The sequence below is a fragment of the Agelaius tricolor genome, unplaced genomic scaffold (genome assembly GCF_023055355.1).
Source record: "Agelaius tricolor isolate 1412-34295 unplaced genomic scaffold, bAgeTri1.0.p SCAF_1, whole genome shotgun sequence".
NCBI classification, from domain to species: Eukaryota; Metazoa; Chordata; class Aves; order Passeriformes; family Icteridae; genus Agelaius; species Agelaius tricolor.
In genome coordinates this window covers 102,670,329-102,690,516 of record NW_027269261.1, presented here as the reverse complement: position 1 = coordinate 102,690,516, position 20,188 = coordinate 102,670,329, and the positions used below count along the sequence as shown (strand labels likewise).

General features: G+C 37.4%; 1 long non-coding RNA gene across 1 annotated transcript in view; it reads left to right on the top strand.

Annotated features, from left to right (window-relative positions):
- The window catches only part of LOC139593007 (uncharacterized), a 42,832-nt gene extending 27,349 nt beyond the window's left edge, over positions 1-15,483 (top strand). Inside the window, exons 2-3 of the long non-coding RNA XR_011680179.1 lie at positions 15,064-15,127; positions 15,404-15,483. This is a non-coding gene — a long non-coding RNA (uncharacterized lncRNA). The remainder of the gene's footprint in view (positions 1-15,063; positions 15,128-15,403) is intronic.
- Positions 15,484-20,188: the final 4,705 nt, after the last annotated feature.

Genomic DNA, 20,188 nt, shown 5'->3' with positions numbered 1-20,188 from the left:
CAGAAGAAGTTCAACTTTACCCAAGTTCTCCTGCCTGATTTCAAAATTGTTCACATGCATTTCAGATCAACTACAAAGGATGATTTTTATGTTAGGATCCATTTAGATTAAAAGAAAAAGTGCTTTTCCAGATGCTTTCAAACCATCTCCAAAGGCACCAAATTTAGCCTGGCTGTGTGATCATGAAAACAGAAGTATTATGGTTATAATCCTTATCTGTTGAATGAGAATTTACCTCTTGGCTTGAAGGCTGCTAGTGGCCACCTTTCTGATTCAATTATCTAATTCAAGAAGATGAGTAAGAAAGAAAAAGTGGATGCAAGGCTGAGATGTAAGTGCTTTATTAATTTAATGAACTTACTTTGTCAGCCTTATTAAATCTTCGATGATCTTGCAAGTATATGTGGTTTAAATATATACAGCTATGATAGATTATATTATTGTTACCATAGTTTGGCAGGTTTAAAATATCTACCTAACTGCTAACTTGAAATTTGTCCTCTAGTTAAATATACCTGTATGTGACTTCATATTTGTGTCTTGGAGCCTACCCGGATGTGCTGAGCTCACATGTAGGAATATATTTAAATTTTTTAAATTAAATTATTGTAACTCATCTTGAAATGAATGCAAGCTGAGTTGAGTCTTTCCTCATCACCATCAGCATCATCATCATCAGTACCATATTTTCTGCTGGTCACCTCCTCCCCTCCACAGAATCACCAAGCCACAGAATGATTAAGGTTGGAAAGAACCACCTCCTTGCTCAAGCAGGGTGTCCTAGTGCATGTTACTCTGGATTATGACCAGAGGCTTTTTAAAAACCTCCAGTGAGGGAAATGTCCCAACCTCTCTAGGCAACCTGTTCCAATGCTCAGTGACCCTCAGATACACTCCAATACCTCCATCTCATGCTTTCAAATTACCTTTGAAATCACCTTTAAGGTACTTATTTAGAAAATAAGACTTGGTGATTCAAGTCATGATTTGTGAGTCAGAATTTTCTGTCTTGAATCATGTCAAGTGTAGAGTACTAAGAAGGTTAAAAAAAATCTTGTTTGCTTTTAGCACAAGCAGGTATTTACAATATTAAATACATATCAGGAGCACATCTGTTTTTAAAAATACTACATATACATCTGTCAGAGAGATGCTCATGTAGGTAAGCCATAAAAACTACGGCTCACATAGGTAAGCCATAAAAACTACTCTGGGATAGAAAAAGCAGTAATTCCCCATAGAGTAAGAGTGTTCTGTATGCAGATACATGCTCCCCACTTAGAGCAGGGGGATCTATTTACATGTGAGTCATATGTATCTTGTTGGGCCATGATTAGCAGTCTGAGATAATCACAGCAAGTCAGGTTAATTAAAGTAATAACCCATGTACCACTTAGCACATCTTAGCCTTAAGGCTGGGAAAGTGTTGATATTCATATGTAAGGTTTCTGCTGGAAGCTTAGAGTTTGCTTAAGCTTACAATTCTAATACCAGGTATTCAAGGAAAAAAAAGTAAAAGAAAATAGAACAAGGAAAAATCCTACATCTGCTTATAATTTAAGGATCCTATACAGAAATTTGATGTGGGATTTGGTTTATCTAATTTTCAAAAAGATGCTGTGTAATAGAGGCATGTTGTCCAAATTGCCTGTTGATATTTAAAGAAGAAAGCCAAAAATCTTGAGAACAGTTTACCATCAGTTAGACAATTAAAACAGGTGAGGATGTATGGTTCACTGGAAGTGTTCATCTTTTGCTATTGACTGAATACAATAGGACAACTTTAGTTGTCTTTAGACTAAAAGTCTGGGACAACTTTAGACTGGAAGGAAACCTTTTTTTACATAAAATCTGAGGATAACTGCCTTCTTTCTAAATGAAACTGATGTATCCAGCTGATTGCAAATGAAATTAGGAGAATTCCAAAAACGATGTGCTTACCATAGAATAAGGATGATTGCAAACCAAACAGAAAGAGTTTTCTTTCTTTTTTTGTCACAAATAGATTTTGAGAGTTGCTTTTTTCTTCTTTGTCTGTAATTTTATATTCAGATATTATTTACACAGTTAATTGGTATGGCCTATTGAAATGCAAGATAGAGACTCTATTCCAATACAGGCTTTTTCATGTTCAATACTGTGGCTTCTTTGATGTTTTGAGCTCTTTTTTTTTTGTGGTTAAATGGATAGCTCAATTTAAGTTGAGAGGCACCTCACTGGACAACATGCTCAAACACTGAGTCAATTTACCAACATACGAAAATGGTGAGTCTTTCATAGAGGACCAAGTAAAGGCAAACAGTTCTCAATATAATGATAAAGGAATGCTGTCCACCTGTTTTCTGTGATGTTTCTTGTATTACAAAGGTGTTTTGCTGTTGCTGTTTCATGTGTCTGTGTTATTCATGCTTCATTCTAACCAAAGTGGATGTTAACATGGCACATGTATCTGATGCCTGCCAGTCACCATCAGAAAACAAGATGATCAAGTAACAGTAATGGAAGAAACAGCAGATGTTAGTGAACCCAATATCCCTTACTTTTTGATCCAGTTTTAAATATTCTCAGCTGTTTGAATTTGAGGGAAATATGCAAGTTGGACCAGAATTTGCTTTTGCTGCCAGAGTCCCTGCTTAGTGGTTGTGGTGGTAGTGATGATGATAGCAGGCCCAGAAGCAATGTTTTGAATATGCATGCCCCCTTCTCATCACAGAATCAAAGAAAGGTCTGTGTGCTGTGACTGAAAGATATGCAGTTGATTTAGTTCCTTGCAAGACTATTTGTTTCTCTGAAGGCATTCTGTGCTTTGATCAGTAAGTTACCATAAATAAAAAACATAGCAGTTGCATAAAAGAGTCTTTTTCTTGGGAAAGAATAATGTATCCTCAAAATTCGGCAAGCCCATAATCTCTACAATGTGGTATGGCTCCAGATCAAGAGCAATCCTCTCTGCTATTTCCTGGTGTATAGATAATGCGGTTGGATGATTTGTGGGATGTTTTGTCTTTTTCTGGGAACAGCCAGTGTAGCAAAGATTTGGTTGGTGTCTGGTTTTTTTTTTTCCCCCAACTAAGTGTAACCTCTTGCTTCAGCATAATAATGACAGTTCAAAGTCAATTATTTAATATTGGATAAATAAAATGTTGCATTCAAGGCAGAAAAAAAAAGAATCCTGATTTATATAAAAGGAGTTTAAAGGACATGTCCAAGAACAGTTCAAATAAATGAAAAGAGTGCAGATTGCTGGTGTTTGGAATTGTACAAAATAGAAGTAGAAACAGAAGAAAGTAGAAATCATCTCCCTCCTCAGTAGTGCCCTGAGACAGGAACACAGATAGATAAGAATCTATTTCACAGAGATTGGAATTATGCAGAAATATAGTCTTCCATCATTGTCCATACTATCTTCCCTTTACTGGAAGAGAAATTTTATCTCATGGATTATAATTCTTCCATGCACACAGCACAACATGTGAGTGCAACAAGTTGAAAAAATGCAAATCTGTGTAACTATTTCATTTTGTTGGACTGTATTGGTTGATCTGAGGTAAGAGACTGAATTATTTTTTTTGTTATGTGTGATAATACATCTCAGAGCAGCATGTCTGTGATCATCTTACAGAAGAGCAAAAATTCTTTTCTCTTTCTCAGCCTCCATTAGGATGTTCAATTACTAGGAGATGTTTGCATTCTCTCTGTATCCTGGATGTATCTCTTGCACCCTCTTGGAGTCAATAAAATAAATCTGTGCCTCTATTCATTAGAAAAAAGTTCCTTAAGGTGTAGAATGGGAGAATTCAAACAAGTATTAAAAGTTCCACGCTGGATTGAAATTTTCATTATTCTTTGGGATTTGAGAAAACTTTTAGGGACATCTCCTATAATTTATAGAATTAATAAAACACTAATTAAGATGTATATAGCTATAGTTTGGGAAGGCTAGCAGCAGGACTTACATAAGCAAAACAGGACTTACATAAGCAAAAATAAAATAAGTTAGGAGGAAAAGAATAATTCATGCTTTACATAGCAGCAACTGTAGTCTCCTATGGCACTAAGTAGTACACATTCTACAAGATGTAATCCATTATGCAGAGTTAAAATTTAATTCACCTTTCAAGACAGGTCCACACAAGGAGATAAACTCATTCAACCACGTTTTCTGTACACAGGAAAGTAACAAAAAATTTTGCTCAGCCAAACGGAGGACATCCTTTAAATGTGAGATTACATTACATAAAACATATAAAACATCTGGAAAATATTATACAATACTTTGATTCTATTTATGAACTGTTTTGTCATAGATGGTACAAATATTGTGTAGCAGCAATAAATCTTTCCATTTATTTCTTGCAGTTATTTCCAAATAAGCACAGTACATGAGATAAAAATTTGTTTTATTACAACAAGATCTTTGACATGAGACTTTCCAGTTACAGTGAACCAAAGACACTTTTCTCTTAGACAATTCTCACCTGAAGCAAATGAACAAATAAGAAACAAATGTAATTTTTTTTTATAGGTGAGACAACATCATGTATCTTTCAATATGAAATACAGAATATCCTAAACAGTTTGGGATTAAATTATGTTGCAGTTTATGGTTGTTTGATTGGCCTTGCCTTAGTCTTCCACCAGTTTTAGTCATAACTCCATGGAGACAAATTATTCCTCTCTGCTTCATTTCATAATTCCTGAATATTGGGAACAAGTTGTTTAAATATTATTAAATTCCTTCAGCATATTCTGTCAGTAGTTAGTCCTTGCAAACTAACATAATCACACTCTTGAAGAGACCAGCACCTTGATTAAAGATGTAGATTTTTCTGGAAATGCCACTTTAATTATATTAATGAAAGATAACTACAACAGTCTCAACTCTGACTTTCTTACATAGAAGATTAAATTCCTGAAAGAGATGACCAATTAAAACAGTAGGCTACTCAAATGAGATGAAAAATTACAAAAAATATTGTTATTCTTGAAAATAATTTGTATATTGATTTGTATATTGACTATTCCATTACACTCCAGAAACACTAATTTTTCAGAGTTTAATTAGAAGTCTTAATTCTTAACTCCATAAAGCATACAGGAAGACCATGAGTCTCATAACCAATTAATTTATTCTGTTAGCTTCTTGAAAATAAATAGCAAGCAGGAATTACTTGCAGCAGCTCTGTCAGGACACCTCCTTAAAAAAAAATCTGTAAAAGAATTCTGTGGCCTTTTTCTTCTTCTTTGTAAAGGAGGATAATTTTCTACATGCATGCTAAAGTAAACAGGACTTCCTATTTGGAGCATTTTCCTGGAATAATTTCAGTTTCCTAGCGCTGTCAAGAATCAAAAAGTCGGAAGCTATTTTCTGGGACATTATTTGAAATAACCAATCCACACTGAAGGGAAATCCTAAACTTCCGTGGGTGCCCACCCAAGCAGCTGCATCACTCCTCTCTACAGGTGGACAAGGGAGAAAAAATATAACAAATAGTTTGTGGGCTGAATTAAGGACAAGGAGAGATCACTCAACAGTTGTCATGTCATCACATTAAAACCAGACTCAACTTGGGAAAATCAGTTTAATTTATTAACAAATCAGAGTAAGACAATGAGAAATAAACCCAAACCTCAAAGACACTTTGCTATCACCCTTCCCTCCTTCCCAGGCCTGAATTCACTCCTAAATTCTCTACCTCCTTTCCTGCAGTAGCAGAGTAGAATGAGAGTTGCAGTCAGTTCATCCGCTGCCCAGCCTCCTCAGTGGGAGGACTTGTAACACCCCTCCCCTGCTTCTGAGTGAGGTCCCTCTCACATGAGAAAGTCCTCCACAAATAACTTGTGTGAGACCTCATGAAAGGGCTGCAGGTCTTCATGACTTTCTCCAGGACAGGCCCTCTCCATGGAGCGTGTCTCTTCAGGAAGAGGCAGCTCCGGTGTGGGTCCCCTATGGGGTCACAAGTCCTTCTAATCTGCTCATCACAGATGGGCTCCTCTCTTCATGGGCCACATATCCTGCCAGGAGCCTGCTCCAGCATGGGCCTCCCTTGGGATCACAGCCTCCTTCAGGTACACCCAGCTACTCTGGCACGGGGTGGATCGTGCCTTTGGTCCTCTGTGGGATGCAGGGCCACTCTTCCCTCACCACGGTCTGCACCAGGGACTGCAGGGGAATCTGCTCCAGTGCCTGAAGCACCCCATCCCCTCCTTTTACACTGACCTTAATGTCTGCAGAGCTGTTTTTCCCACATTCTCACTCCTCTCTTGGGCTGCAGTTGCACAGGTCTTTTACCCTCCTTCTTAAATCTGTTCTCCCAGATGTGCTGCCACCATCACTGACAGGCATGGGCTTGGCCTTGGCCAGCAACAGGTCCATCTTGGAACAGCTGGCGCTGGCTTAGATGGACGTGAAGAAAACTTCTATCAACTCCTCATAGAAGCCACTCCTATAGCCCCTCCCATAACCGACCACCATGACCATCCCACCCACCGCTGGACATGGAATCTGGCCATGGAAACCAAATAAAACTTCTAGCACTTCTCTTTTCAGAATGACAATGTTACAGATAGGTAAAGAAATATTGTCTGCAACAGAACTGTCTTGTGAAGCAAAGATCTAGAAACAAGCAGCTGAGGACATAAAGACTATTTGAAAAAAAAACCAAAAACAACCAGTGTATAAAATCAAACAACACAAAAAAAACCCTTTTGATTTATTTTATATTTATACTGCAGGTATTTAATCATGCTTATTTTCAGTGAAACAATCAACTTTTAGCAATATCACATTTCCCTTCAAGCAACATTCACAATAATATTTCACTTTTTCTTTGGACAATTATTTCCTTAGTTTTTCAACAAAGTAGTTGCAGTGGGAGATCTACCATCCATGGAGAATTTCAAAGTGATTCACCCAGCTGAATAGAAGCTATTATTTTATGCTTGATAATGACCTTGCTTAATTACAGCTGAAAGCACAACCTGACTTCACAAAGCAAGCTGGTAAAAAAGCAAAATATCAGCTGTCTACCACACCACCTGGTATCCTCAATCCTTCTAAGGCAGTCCTTTAATCTGGGGAATAGTAAAGAGTCAGTACTTGCTGCTTTAGCTTCTAACTTCCTTCTATCCAGAAACAGCGAAGTTTGTCATTTCTTATAATACCAAATTTCCCTGTGGTACTTGGTGCAGGAAAACCTCCAGTGCTGCTGTCCTGCCTCCCAGAGATGACAAGGACAAATTAACATGCCCTTCCAGTCAAGCTGAACTCCTTGGCTACCTGGCTGTTGCCAAGGAAATGTCCCCTCATAGCTAGTAGCTCACATCTGGAGGACAGTGGGGCTCAGTGGCACTTCCAGCCTAGTCCAAAGCCATAGGAGGCTGACGGGGGGAATGGCTGATGGCAGCAGGAGAGGCTGAGCGCTGTACATCCGCTCTGTTAAGCGTAAATAGCACCACCTTGTGTTCCCGGCAGCACCGCCTGCAAGGCTGCCCTACTGTAAATCACTCCTGTACACTCCTTTCTGTAGTAATTAAAACAACGCTCTTTGCTGTGCCCCTGGGTTAATACAATTTGTTTTATTCACAGCCTTAGTCATTTGCCTCCCTGCAGCACACTGCTATATTATGTCTATCCAGCAGTGTTGAGGGAGCAAGTAGAGTACGTTTCAAGGTGTATATAAATCCAGTTCAGGTTATCTCAAATGAAATAATAAGGTAAGTGCTATGTGCTTGACTCCCATAGGGAAAACTCATAGGAAGATAAAGAAAGACTCAGTAAAATCAAAGCTTTTCTTCAGGTTCCTTCATTTAAAAAAAATGAGGAGAGGGAGAAATACAAAGAGGAAAATAAAGAACTAGGCACACTGGAAATGCCATGAAGGACAGGGCTATGGTCACCAGTGGAATTCCAATCTCTGTTTTGAAAGTGGGTACCAGTATCATACCCTTCTTTCCAAGATTATTGAAGTAAAAAAATCCACTTAAAAATATTGACACATCAAAATCAGAGGAAATCTCTAAAGAACTCTAAAAGGACCTGTCTTAGAAACCAAATATTAGAGAAAAAGCCACAACCAAATAGTCCAGCTCATCTAATGAAGGGAAATAATAGAAAAAGTACATTTAATTGTGATATCCTCTCAGCTTCTGACAATTTCCCATTTACAGATTTTCCTATGTACTTTATGGTCCAAATATAGACATAACAGATCTTACAAGTATTTCTAGTAGTTTACACAATTTCCTGTGGAAATTAATTCTATCTCAAGGGTTTGGACTTGGCTTTCAGTGATGTAATTTGATGGTCACTTTCTCTTTTAGTCAAAGAGGCAGAAAGCAGTCACTCCCTGTCATGCTCCTTCATGCCACTGATGATTTCTATAGAATTTCTAGTGACCTCTTTCCAAGCTGAAAAGTCTCAGCCTGTTTCATTGTTCACCATCAAGAAACTGTCATTAAAGACCTTTGGCCAACCTTGCTGATCACTAATTTATACAGCTGCTTCGTGGGCTTTTCTGGTTGGTTCTCTATTCCTTTCCTAGTAATTTGTAACATTTGATTTGAAGTTCGAATGCTACCAAGACCTGAGCTATTTTCACACAGTCATTTGTCATGACTCCAAACACTTTGTGTTTGTCAGCATAGTGTTCATTATTTTATACAAGAAAATAGTTCTCTTCCTCCCCACACCTATAACTTTACATTTACACTGAATACCATCTGCCATTGACAAGTCATTTAGTCCTTCTGAAATATTTTACAGGTGTCTCTCAACTTTAGTACACTGAGAAACCTTGTTTATTCTGATTTAATTTGAGTAAAATAAGTTTCTGTGTGAACTCTTAAACAATGGAGTTTGAAGTGGACACTGAAGTCAATAGGGAAGATAAGAACCAGCTGAAAAAGGAGCTGTAGTAGTCATAAGCCATTGAAAGTAGTGCAAGAGGCCATATTTGGAACTGAGATGCCCCAGCTTATCCCTTTTTTTTGATTCACTTTACATTCCAAATAATTATGCACTGCAGTCTAGAAAATATTTAACTGGTGCTCTGTATCCTGGGAATGACTTGTTAGATTTTAATCTGAATATTGACAAGATCTTAGTGATAGCATTGCAATGAAGTCATATGTTTTGTCTCAGTAAGATCAAAAACCTTCAGTAATCAAGAAGCAAAAAGTATCTCTAGCATGACAACCATTCTGAAAAAAAAGAAAAAAAAAAGAAAAGAAAAAAGTAATAATTTGATGAAGGCTATATCTGCATATTGTTCAAATTCTCCCTGGAGTTCCATCTGAACTTTTTTGGGGTGGAATACTGCCCCATGGTAATTCACCCTATGAATAGAATGGCATGGTTACAAGTATTGGAAGTGGTCTCTGGATCATTCAATTTAATCTATCATTTTCGCATCTCCAAATTATTTTATTTTTCTACTTTCAGCCCCTGTGAATAATCTTTGTAACCCAGTGCATTTGTGAGCACGATAATGATAGTTATAAAATAATTTACTATATGATGAACTAGTTTATTCCCTGTTGTTTGTTTATGAAGAATAAAGCATCTAAGGAAGTAATTAAACAGATGTTTATTGACATGAGTTTTACCACTTTGGAGGAATGTGAGTAATGAGGTTTAACTCAGAAGGGTATTCACTAATAGCAGGAGAAAGTTCTAAATCTAGATCAATAGGGACCTAGAAGCTTTAGGAGCAAGTGTTGCATTGTGCTTACATCATCTTCATTTATTTAGTGAAAACACTTTTGTGCTAAAGGGACAGCATCACCTTACTGCCTTGAAAAAAAATGATGGAAAACAACCATAACTAACATCAAGAAGTCATTTCTTCCCAGGCAGCACGGGGAGAATTACCTGTCACCTATGACTCATCATCTGCTATATCTTTTCAAACAGATCCTCTTTGTTACTGACTAATTGGAAGAACAATAGTGGGCATGCAAAATATTCTGAGCAAGATAATGAAAATCCTGGATTCTTATTGTTCTATTAAAGATGTAGCAATTCATCACTTAGCATCATTAGTGGCTGATAACTGGAACTGTGTCTATAATACCCATTCAGCATTTTATTGTGCTTCAGTCAACATAAAGCATAGGTTAACTGTAATAGCTGTCTGTATTAAAATTTAGACACTGCCTGTTGAAACCGGATAGTAATTTGGTGATTATTCATATTTTTAAACATTCTACATTACACTAATTTATTATGCAAAATTAAATTAGTGTGCATGGAGCATATGGATTTTTTCCATTTTTTATACTTATTTGTGGCAGTGATAAATGGCAGATAATTTATAACACTAAAGTTTAATAATTAAAATTACTTTTATTATTCTGTTTACTAGTTTCTTCTTTCTGCAGTCTCTTGTAATTTTGCCACATGATTAGCAACAAATTCTGCACAGCAGCACCTTCTAATAGAACACAGCATGGACAATTTTCCATGCAGATTCAATCTCCGTCTATATTCCACTAATCCCTTGATTGTTCCTGGGGAAAATAATCAGATCCCTGTGGTGTTCCTGATGCAATGAGCATTTGTAAAGATAATAACAAGATTCAGTGCATCAAAGAACTCAGAAAATGCATCTGTTCTTTGGCGTAACTGAAAAGGGCCACACAAGGAGTCTGGTCAATTATTCTCTGAAGATTAATTAATACAGCTTCACTTGTGGACTGTTTCTTCTTGTAGTGGAAATATGGTGGTGTGGTGGGTTAATCTTGCCTGGCTAACAGGTGCCCAGCAAGCTGCTCTCTCACACTCCATACTCAGCATAAGATGGGGATAAAATAAGATGAAAAATCTTGTGGGTTGAGATAAGGATGGAGAGATCACTCAGCAATTGCCATCATAAGCAAAACATCTTGACTTGGGGAAGATCAGTTTAATTCATTGTCTATTACTAACAAATTAAGATAGTGAGAAAAGAAAACAAAACTAAATATACAACTCCTTTTTCCAGGCTCAACTTCAATCTTGACTCTTCTACCTCCTTCACTGCAAGTGGTGCAGGGGGAGAGGGAATGGAGGTTTTTTTCAGTTCACGTCAATCTCTGTTGCTCCTTACTCCCTGCTCCAGCATGGTTCCTTCCCACAGGCTGCAGTTCCTTGAACTGCTCCAGCATGGGTAGGATGCAATCCTTCAGGAATGGATTGCTCCAGCAGGGGTTCTCCAAGGCCTGCAGTTCCCACCAGAAACTCTGCTCCACCATGGATTCTCCAAGGGTTGCAGCTTTCTTCAGGCTACAATCACCTGTTCCAGCATGGAGTCCTCCATGGGATGAGGTGTGGGTATCTGTTCTACTGTGGTCCTCTGTGGACTGTACAGGGGATAACCTGCTTTGCCATGGTCTGCTCCATGGGCTGCAGGAGAATCTCTGCTCCCACTCCTTCCTACATGACCTTGGTATCCCCAGTTGTTCCTCAGAGTTGTTATGCAGCATTTTTTACCCTTTCTTAAATAAGAAAGTGTAAAATATAATAATGACATCTCTGGTATCATTGACCAGCTCAGCCTTGAGCAGTGGAGCATCTCTTGGAGCCATCTGTAACTGAATCTGTTCAGTATAGGGGCAGCTCCTGGCCTCTTCTCTGAGAAGCCATCCCTGCAGCCCTCTGCTGCCAAAATCTTGCCATATAAACCCAAGTGTCAAACTAGCCAGCTAGCCAGAGACACCTCAGTTGAAAAGGAACAAATATCTTTTCACAGAATGCTTACTTGACCTTCACTGGGACCCAGCTGACCTTTCAGCAGATGCAGCTGACGTGATTGCCAATTAAAGACCTGGAGCAATGAGCTCTATTCAAGTCTAGATGATCAGCTCAAGTTTTTTGTTATCTATAGCTGTCATCATAGAAAAGAAGCACTTGACTAGGGATCTCCCATCTGGTTTTACTGCTGAATCAAACTCGATTATTGGAATTTATCTGTTCATCTGGGTACATTTACTAGAAGTAGTCCACAGCAAGGTGCTTCTTAGTCTTGCTCTGAAACGAATAAACAAGCAAAGCAAAGGAAGGAAGGAATTCCCTGCTTCCCATGGGCAGGTAGGTGTTCAGCCACCCCCAGGAGAGCAGGGCCCCATCACACCTCAGGGTGACTTGGGAACACAAACGCCATCGCTGCAAATGTCCTCCCCTTCCTCCTGCTTCCCCTGCCTTCTATACCCAGCATGATGTCACATGGGCTGGAATGTCCCTTTGGTCAGTTGGGGTCACCTGTCCCAGCTGTGTCTCCTCCCCACCTCCCAAGCTCCTCCAGCCTCCCCATCAGCATGGCAGTACAAAATTCAGAAAAAAGCCTTGGCTCTGTGCAAGTCCTGCTCAGCAAAAACAAAAACATCTCCACAGCATCATCGCTTTATTTAGCACAGATCCAAAACACAGCCCCATGCAAGTCACTGTGAAGAAAATTAAGTGGACCCCAGCTGAAACCAACACAATGTGGTAACACCACAAACAAGAAAGAGCCCCTGACACCTTATTTCATTATGTTCACCAAAAAGAAAGCATTCTGATATTAGCCCTCTTTATTATCTGCCCAAAGCATAAAAAGAGAAACATCCCTAAGGAAGTACCCTGTCTGCCATGAGCAACATCAGTCTGAATGTTTCACTTTGGCCATCTAAAAAGTTTATTAATTAGAAACAAAAAATATGTTTTATTTTTCTCTCTTAAAAAATTAACAGCTTCCTTTTTCTCTTTTAAGTGATGAAAATTGTACAAATGTACAAAAGGTTGATGTAATACAGATTTACATGATTCTGCTAAAGATATTTTACATGTATGTGCTTGTTAAATTAAAAGTAAATTGCACAATGTTGAAATATAGGATTTTCTTTTACAGTATAATTAAACTCAGATATCAAATATTTGTATGAAGTATATTAGAAACACAAGTAGAAATTGAAATGTGTAGCATTCCCCATAAAGTATCTTACCAAAATGTGCTTTGCAAACTATCAGTATTTTAAGTAACTGCAAATAAGATTGTCATTTTTTTCATCTGGAAAATTAGGTATTGTCCTGACAATGGTAAAATAATTTGAAATTCCAACTGAACATACAGTAAAGGCAAATTACAAATAACTTTATCTTTTCTAAAGAAAGGTGAAATGATAATATATTTCTGTGCTCTGTTAAGGGGTTTTTGTGTGTCAAGATGCTAAATCACAATGACTAAAAAAACTGAAAGGAAATTTTAAAAAATTGTTTTAGTGATTCTTTAAGTACACAAGTAATGCATGACATTAATTTAAAATATAAATTTAGATTTTTTTTCAGTACATTTGCATCTCACATGGAGAAAGGTGCTTAAAAACTCAAATTTAAAATGTCTTTTTACATATCCTCAGGAACACCTTCCTTGATTTGGAATGCTCTGTGATGGTATGTCAGCTTCATTTCAATACTGTGTGAAAAAGCAGCATGTGAAAGTATACTTGGAAAAACATTGTTAAGTCAGCATTATGGTTTTCTTACAAATTGCAGCTCAGTAATAGCAGTACTACCACTTAGAATTTGAAGGTTCTTTGTGAACAACTTTTTGTAATATTGAATTTTCATGAAAACTCTGACATTAGCAAGTGAAAGAAAGGTGACACTGCATGCTGTCTCTTGCATAAACTACAATATCAATGATCTCTACTTTGCTTAGTTGTGGATTCTCTGAGAGCGTACATCACATTGTTTTGTTCACAAAATTTATTTCCTAATTCTCCTTGACCCAGCATTCATGCTTTTTGTACATTAGAATAACACCAGTAAAAAGAAGGAAGTCATGGTGCTCTTTAAAAGCAATAAACTGAATTTAAAATCTTTGCGATAGTTATAATAAAACACATATATGGTATTGCTTTAAGACTTTCAAATACACGTTAAAATGGAAACATCTCACACAGTTTAAAGAGCTACTTCTGTTTCAATTTGACATGGTGAACTCAACTAATGCTGTTATAATGAATCAGTACCAAGGTGGGCTGAAACATAAATTGCATACAGAAAATATTGAAGATAATCAAACAGAAATTCTGTTTCCAAAAATTATGACTTTGCATACTGCTGGAGAAAATGGAAGCCCTGAGTGAAAATCTTAGATTAAAATATAGCCATACATCTTCCAGAGACATGGCTCAATAGCATACTGACAGTTTTACACACTATATGTCACAGCGGTCTCTCATTCTACATTTTCCTCTATAAAGTTCACCAAGGAAAACAAACTGTTTATCACCTCTTCAAAAATTGTTTTACTTGTTCAAAGAAGCAGAGACTAAAACTGGCACAGTGCTGGTTTCTCTCATAGGTATGTGTCTAGTTGTCTGCTCTTGAAAATAAAATACACAAGAATATATTGTGGATTTAACCCACATATGAGTATTTTAGAGCTCTTGACTGTCATTCAGGAAACAGCATCCTGTGCTTATATACCACATGTGTTAATGCTGATGTTTTACTCTTAAAACATTGATATGAATTAAGAGTACAAATCCATTAGGAAGTGGCAAATGGGGTGTACAACTATTTTATACTATTTTGACAAGATTCCAAAAACAAAAAGTATTTTATTATACAACTATATGAATTAGGGTACAAAATAAAGCAGTATTCATAAATAATACAGATCTGGATGATATATGGTAGTGATAACACTGAGAGCTCTGAGATGGCTTAAAATGCCTTTCTCGTATTAGTTACCATAAGGCCACATGCAGAAAAAATTTCCTTGTGTGAGAGATAAGCAATTTTCTGTTGAAATATACTATATTTTGACATCAGATAGTCCCAGAACACCCATAAGGAAAAGGAATGTTGTTTCCTCCTTAAAAAAAAAAAAAAAAAAGCCATAGGAAAAGAAAAAAGAGGCAACACAAATGTAAATGATGGTATCTTAGCAGAGGAAAATGGAAATTATACAACAGCAGTTTTCCATCAGTGCAAAACCAGAATTCTATTTCTGTTCATGCTATTCCTTTGGGTTTAATTTTTAAAATCTTTGTTGAAATTTTAAACATTACATTGAGACTGGTTTTTTTTTTTTTCAGATATGTAGCACTGAAGAATTCCTAAAATGCACAGTACAACATTGGGAAGTAACAGCAGAGGAAGGTAAGTACAAGAATTGTTTAAGGAAATAATGACGCACAATATGAACATTTTAGCTCTGCAGTGGCCTGAAGATCAGCTATAGAGTACAAGAGGCATTGCTGTACAGATGGCAATGAGGCAGGCAGCCATTCATTAGACGTGGGACTTATTCAATCTTTACTCCAAAGAGGCTTCTTCTTGAGACCCTACATGTGGCTGTTTTTTAAGTAAAGTTGTTGAACTTGCATGTGATATGGTATATGAGCTTTTTACTCATATAAACCTCTCATTTTGCAGCGTGAGGAAAATATGTCTATCTGAGAAAGTAGACATTGTTCAGAAGCAACAATCACTATCGAAGAGGAAACAAGCAAAAGGTAGGGAGGTTGTTGTTTCCTGATGGCTTGTGTGTGTCCAGTGTATTTGTAAAATGGCATTTTTGCTATTGCCTAACTTATCCATGAGGTTCTGTGATGACTTATAATGTCATATATTTAAGGAAAGAATGTTAACAAATACCAATAAATTATCTTTGCTCATTGACCTCCCAAATTAAGTAAAGGGTTGCTCACATTGTTTAAGTGCTCTGTACCTCCAGAGCAAGAATCCAGCCCTAGCTGGACCACTGAGTTTGAGTGTATTAGATGTCTAGGTGTCCAGGATCCTTTTCCAATAAACAGCTATAAAATCAACAATGTGTATATGACAAATATGAAGAACTAAAAGAACACAGTACAAGAATAAATATTACTTTGGTTTCTATCTAGAACTTTGCTGTATGATTGTAGACTGTATATTAAGGTATTACTGCTCATTTAATTTTCAGAATCTGAGGGGTTTGTTGCTGTAGTTGTGGTTTCTTTCCTGAACATAGTATTTAATTGTGCAGTGATTATTCTTGAAAGACTGAAAGAGACAGGCTGCCCACAAAGTGAGAAATTTAAATTCTTAAACATTTTTTGCCTGAGTTTACAGTTTTTGCACTCTCCTAAAAGGTGGTAAACATTTTAGCCAAGGCAGGTTTGCTTTTGTTGTGCAAATAAGATAGCTAAAATAAGATCACACACTTTTATTATACTTTAAAAAGAAAATCAGAGAAGACAGGTAGTGGCTGTGTTTACACTGAAAATATTATTGCCTTCTTTTCTACTGAAAATAAGCCATTGTGATCTCAAGAATAAAAGAGGCATGAGGCCAGTCAGAGAACAAATATCTAAGCAGGCATTCAGAGAGCTGACTAGAGAAGTCTTTTACTTTTTCTTTTTATCCAAGGACAGTCTAATAAACAGGTATTGCATTGCACAAGTCATGTTTCCAAATCCTGTGATTTTGCTTGTACCAAGTATCTGCTAATTTAGAAACATAAGAAAAGCTGAAGACAACTATCACATAACTGAATAGGTCATCAGTTTCTTAGGTACATAAGTCTTTAGGCAGTCACATAGTGATTTAGAGACAATTTAGAAGATTGTGCTGTATATATTAAGCAAATAATTTGCCAGACAGGAGTAGATATTTTCTCTTTCCTACTTCAGCTATAAAACTGAGCAGCTATATTCATATCACCACCCCTGTCCCTCTCTACCACAAATAAAAACTCAATGATGCCAGATGATACCATCTACTTCTGAAAACTTCAGAGGAGACTTGTAATATTTTGCACTTACTCAGACACCTAGCTGAAATCAGGTGAAAAGTGCAGCCCTTGAATAACATCAGAACAGTGCTAATTCCTACCCCTCCTTCCTTCCCAAGGAAAGCAGTTTTGTGTAATCATGTTCAGTGTAAGCCTGCCTATTAGTTCTCCCCTAGGGACATTTTAGACTGCTAGTTTAAGAGAAAGGGGAGATGCAGAGATAGTATCATCCTGCAGGAAAACAACAAAGCAAGTTCCCTGGGAATTAAATCCTTTGTTTGGTCTTCCAGGCACCAGGACATGTTCTGCTTGCCTCACACAGTGGCAGGAAGATGCAACCAGGCACTAAGCAGATAATGCATGTTTTCCAACCACTCAAAGTCTGTATTTCCAAACCAACCAACCCATGACTGGCTAAACACCCAGCAGAACTTCAAAATTGTTAAAGGAAAAAACAAAAGAGTTGGAAATATCACAGTGAGTGTTCTTGTGGTAGATATAATTTTAAGGTCATGTCAGTTTTATGATGATAGGGAATAACAAATGCATTGCTCTTTTACTGCAGGCAAAAAGCCAAAAGAAGTGTATCTGTTGTTTACACAAGTATTTAACAATTTAATGGTAGTGACAAATATTAGATTTGCACATCTCTACCCATAGCACAATCACAAAATATTGATAAGATGCAGCTTTGCACAATGACTCACCTGCAGATCTCAGTCTCGAGTCTGCAAGAGGATATTTTACTCACAAGCCCCCCCCAGAGAATTGCCCAAAAGTCTGACTCAGGTACAGTGGTAAAGGAAGGACATGCCAGAGTAGTGCCACATCACACTTCAGAGAGTGTATGTTGTACTGTGCTTCATAGGCCACTCTTGTGGACGTTCAAAATTAATCCATATGCCTCTTCAAATTTTGGGTGGCACTGAACCAGAAGAGTTTAATGTTACCTCTTCTTGATATCTTCTGACTTCTATAACTTTTTGTGCTGTACATACCACAAAACCTTGACCCCTCTACTAAGATTTATCAAAACTGTTTATTTGCAAGTTGGAGTTAGGACCCTGATCTAAATTATTCAAATACAATAGTGATACTCAATGTTATTTAAAATGTTGGGTGCTGACTTGTTTCTTTTAGGATTAGCACAAAACCATCCTACAACAACATGCAAATGGAGTTTGAGTACCTTGCAGGAAGATATCCAGAGGATCTCACCTTTGAACAAAATGAGGGGAAATTTTGCCGTTCAGAGCCCCTCCTCTCCCATTCCCCCACAACAGAGGAAGTGATACCAGAAAGGACAGAAGAGACAGAGCCTAGAAAATAGACAGATGGGTATCAGCCTGACATAAGGCCTGGAATATGCAAGTATTGTTCAGGCAGTCCCAGGGGATTTGCAGTGGCACATTTTTTGACATTGAGGAAGTTACAGTGAGCTCAGTGACTTATTTAAAATCTTCATTGCATACATCCCTCTGCTATGCTGTATTCAAATTGTAATTTGATCCAGATCACACCCTTTGGTAAGACAAAAGAAAACACAAAAACAAAAGACATGGAACAGGGATGAGAGGATTTTGCTCACACTGAATATGTACCCTTGCGATGTGGTACAAGTTTATGAGCAGATGTTTGTACGAGGAGAAGCAAATTAGGAAGATCAAAATAATTACAATATGGCTGAGAGGCTGAATTTAAGTCTCTTTCATATAATAAAAGATCATTGGCTGTCAGAGAAAAATGAAAGCTTATACAAAACAGACGAATATATGAGCAAGACAAATAACATATGGGAATTTTGAATCAGGATAGACAAAGCTTTCAGAATTTATTCCCTGGTCAAACCATAAACAAATGCTTTACAGTTTGTTGTAAGTTTTAAGAATAATAGAAAAGGTTTTTTTGAGGTTCAGGTTGGAAAAATGAAGCAAACTTGCAGCTCAAGGGATATGCAATATCCATTGGTTTCAAACCTGGGAGAATAGTTGGAAATATTAATGTACCTTTTCAAGTTCTGATTCCAAATCCAAAAAGTCTTTTCAATAAAGAAACATTTAGAGATGCTTCAATTTTTTTCATGAAAATATTTCTTTATTTAACTCCAAGTATAGTTAGATTCTGATTGCATTAACAAAGACATAAATCCAAAGCCCCATTAAAGTCAGTGGAAATAAAGTATTATTGGTTATAAGGCTCCTGCTATAAAATACTGCTAAAAATTTTGTGCTGTCTGCATATATCAAGATAGCATGAGGTCTGTTGTGTTTCCTCCTTCTTTTTCTTACTGTGCAGAGAACAGCAAAACTGTATGTCCCGATCAGGTGACATTCCATATTAAGGACCAGGTCATGCCATCAATTTTTAAACACAACTACCCACTGAGATCAATGCAGAGTGCTACTTAAAGCTTGACAGTAAGGTGTGACCCTGTAATACCCAGAAATGCCTCTTTACTTGTCTAAAAGCCTGGTTTGAGTCACAACAGCAGTCTATCAGCATTAAATGCTGCATTTGTAGCATTCCAGTGCTATATCCTACTGTGCTTTCAAATGCGATCACTGCTTATGCTTTTCAGCTATCTAAACTTCATTCTAGTTCATACTATTAATAACAATAGTAAAAAAAAACTCACAAGTGCAGCAACACCACAATTTGAAAATTGGGTAAAGAACTACTGAGGGTGCACATCCAGACCAAAAAATTCATAATGTACATAGAGATCCTTGTGCTCTACAAGGTCTAACTGGTCTCTCTAGGACCACCAAAGTGGAGGGTAGGAGAGTCAGAATGGTTTGAGTTGGAAGGGGTCTTAAAGATCAATATTTTCCAACACCTCTGCCATGAGCAGGGATGCCATTCATCAGACCAGGCTTGTCAGGGCTTCATCCAGCCTGGCCTTGAGCACTTCCAGGAATGGGGCATCCATAACTTCTTGGGCAACTTGTTCCAGTGCCTCACCACCCCCTCAGTAAATAATTTTTTCCTGTTATCTAATCTCACCCTGCCCAGGATGTGGTTGGCCTTGTGAGCTGCAAGCACAGAGGCTTGTGTCCTGTCCTTTAATCAGAGGTACAGACCCTTATCCTAAAAGATTTGTGTACATCTTTAGCCACACAGCAAATAGCGTAGCAAGGGCAAAGAAGGGTGTTCAGAATTCAGAGCATGATGCAAATTGATAAGGTCTTTAAAGGGCTGAAGTCTCCCATTTATTTCCAAATTTTTACTCTCCCCTTTGCAGCTGTCATGCACCCTGCAAAAACACTGATAGTTTATTAATGGGAATAGTCTCCCTCATATTCCAGCATAAGTGATTTCAGGTGAGGTAAAAACAGGTAAAATGTTATAGCTGCAACTGTAGCTAGATCATTACAGATAAGCTAGGCAAATTTATCATGCCAGTAATTCTATTCATCCTCTGCATTTTACAAACTCATTTTGCTTTC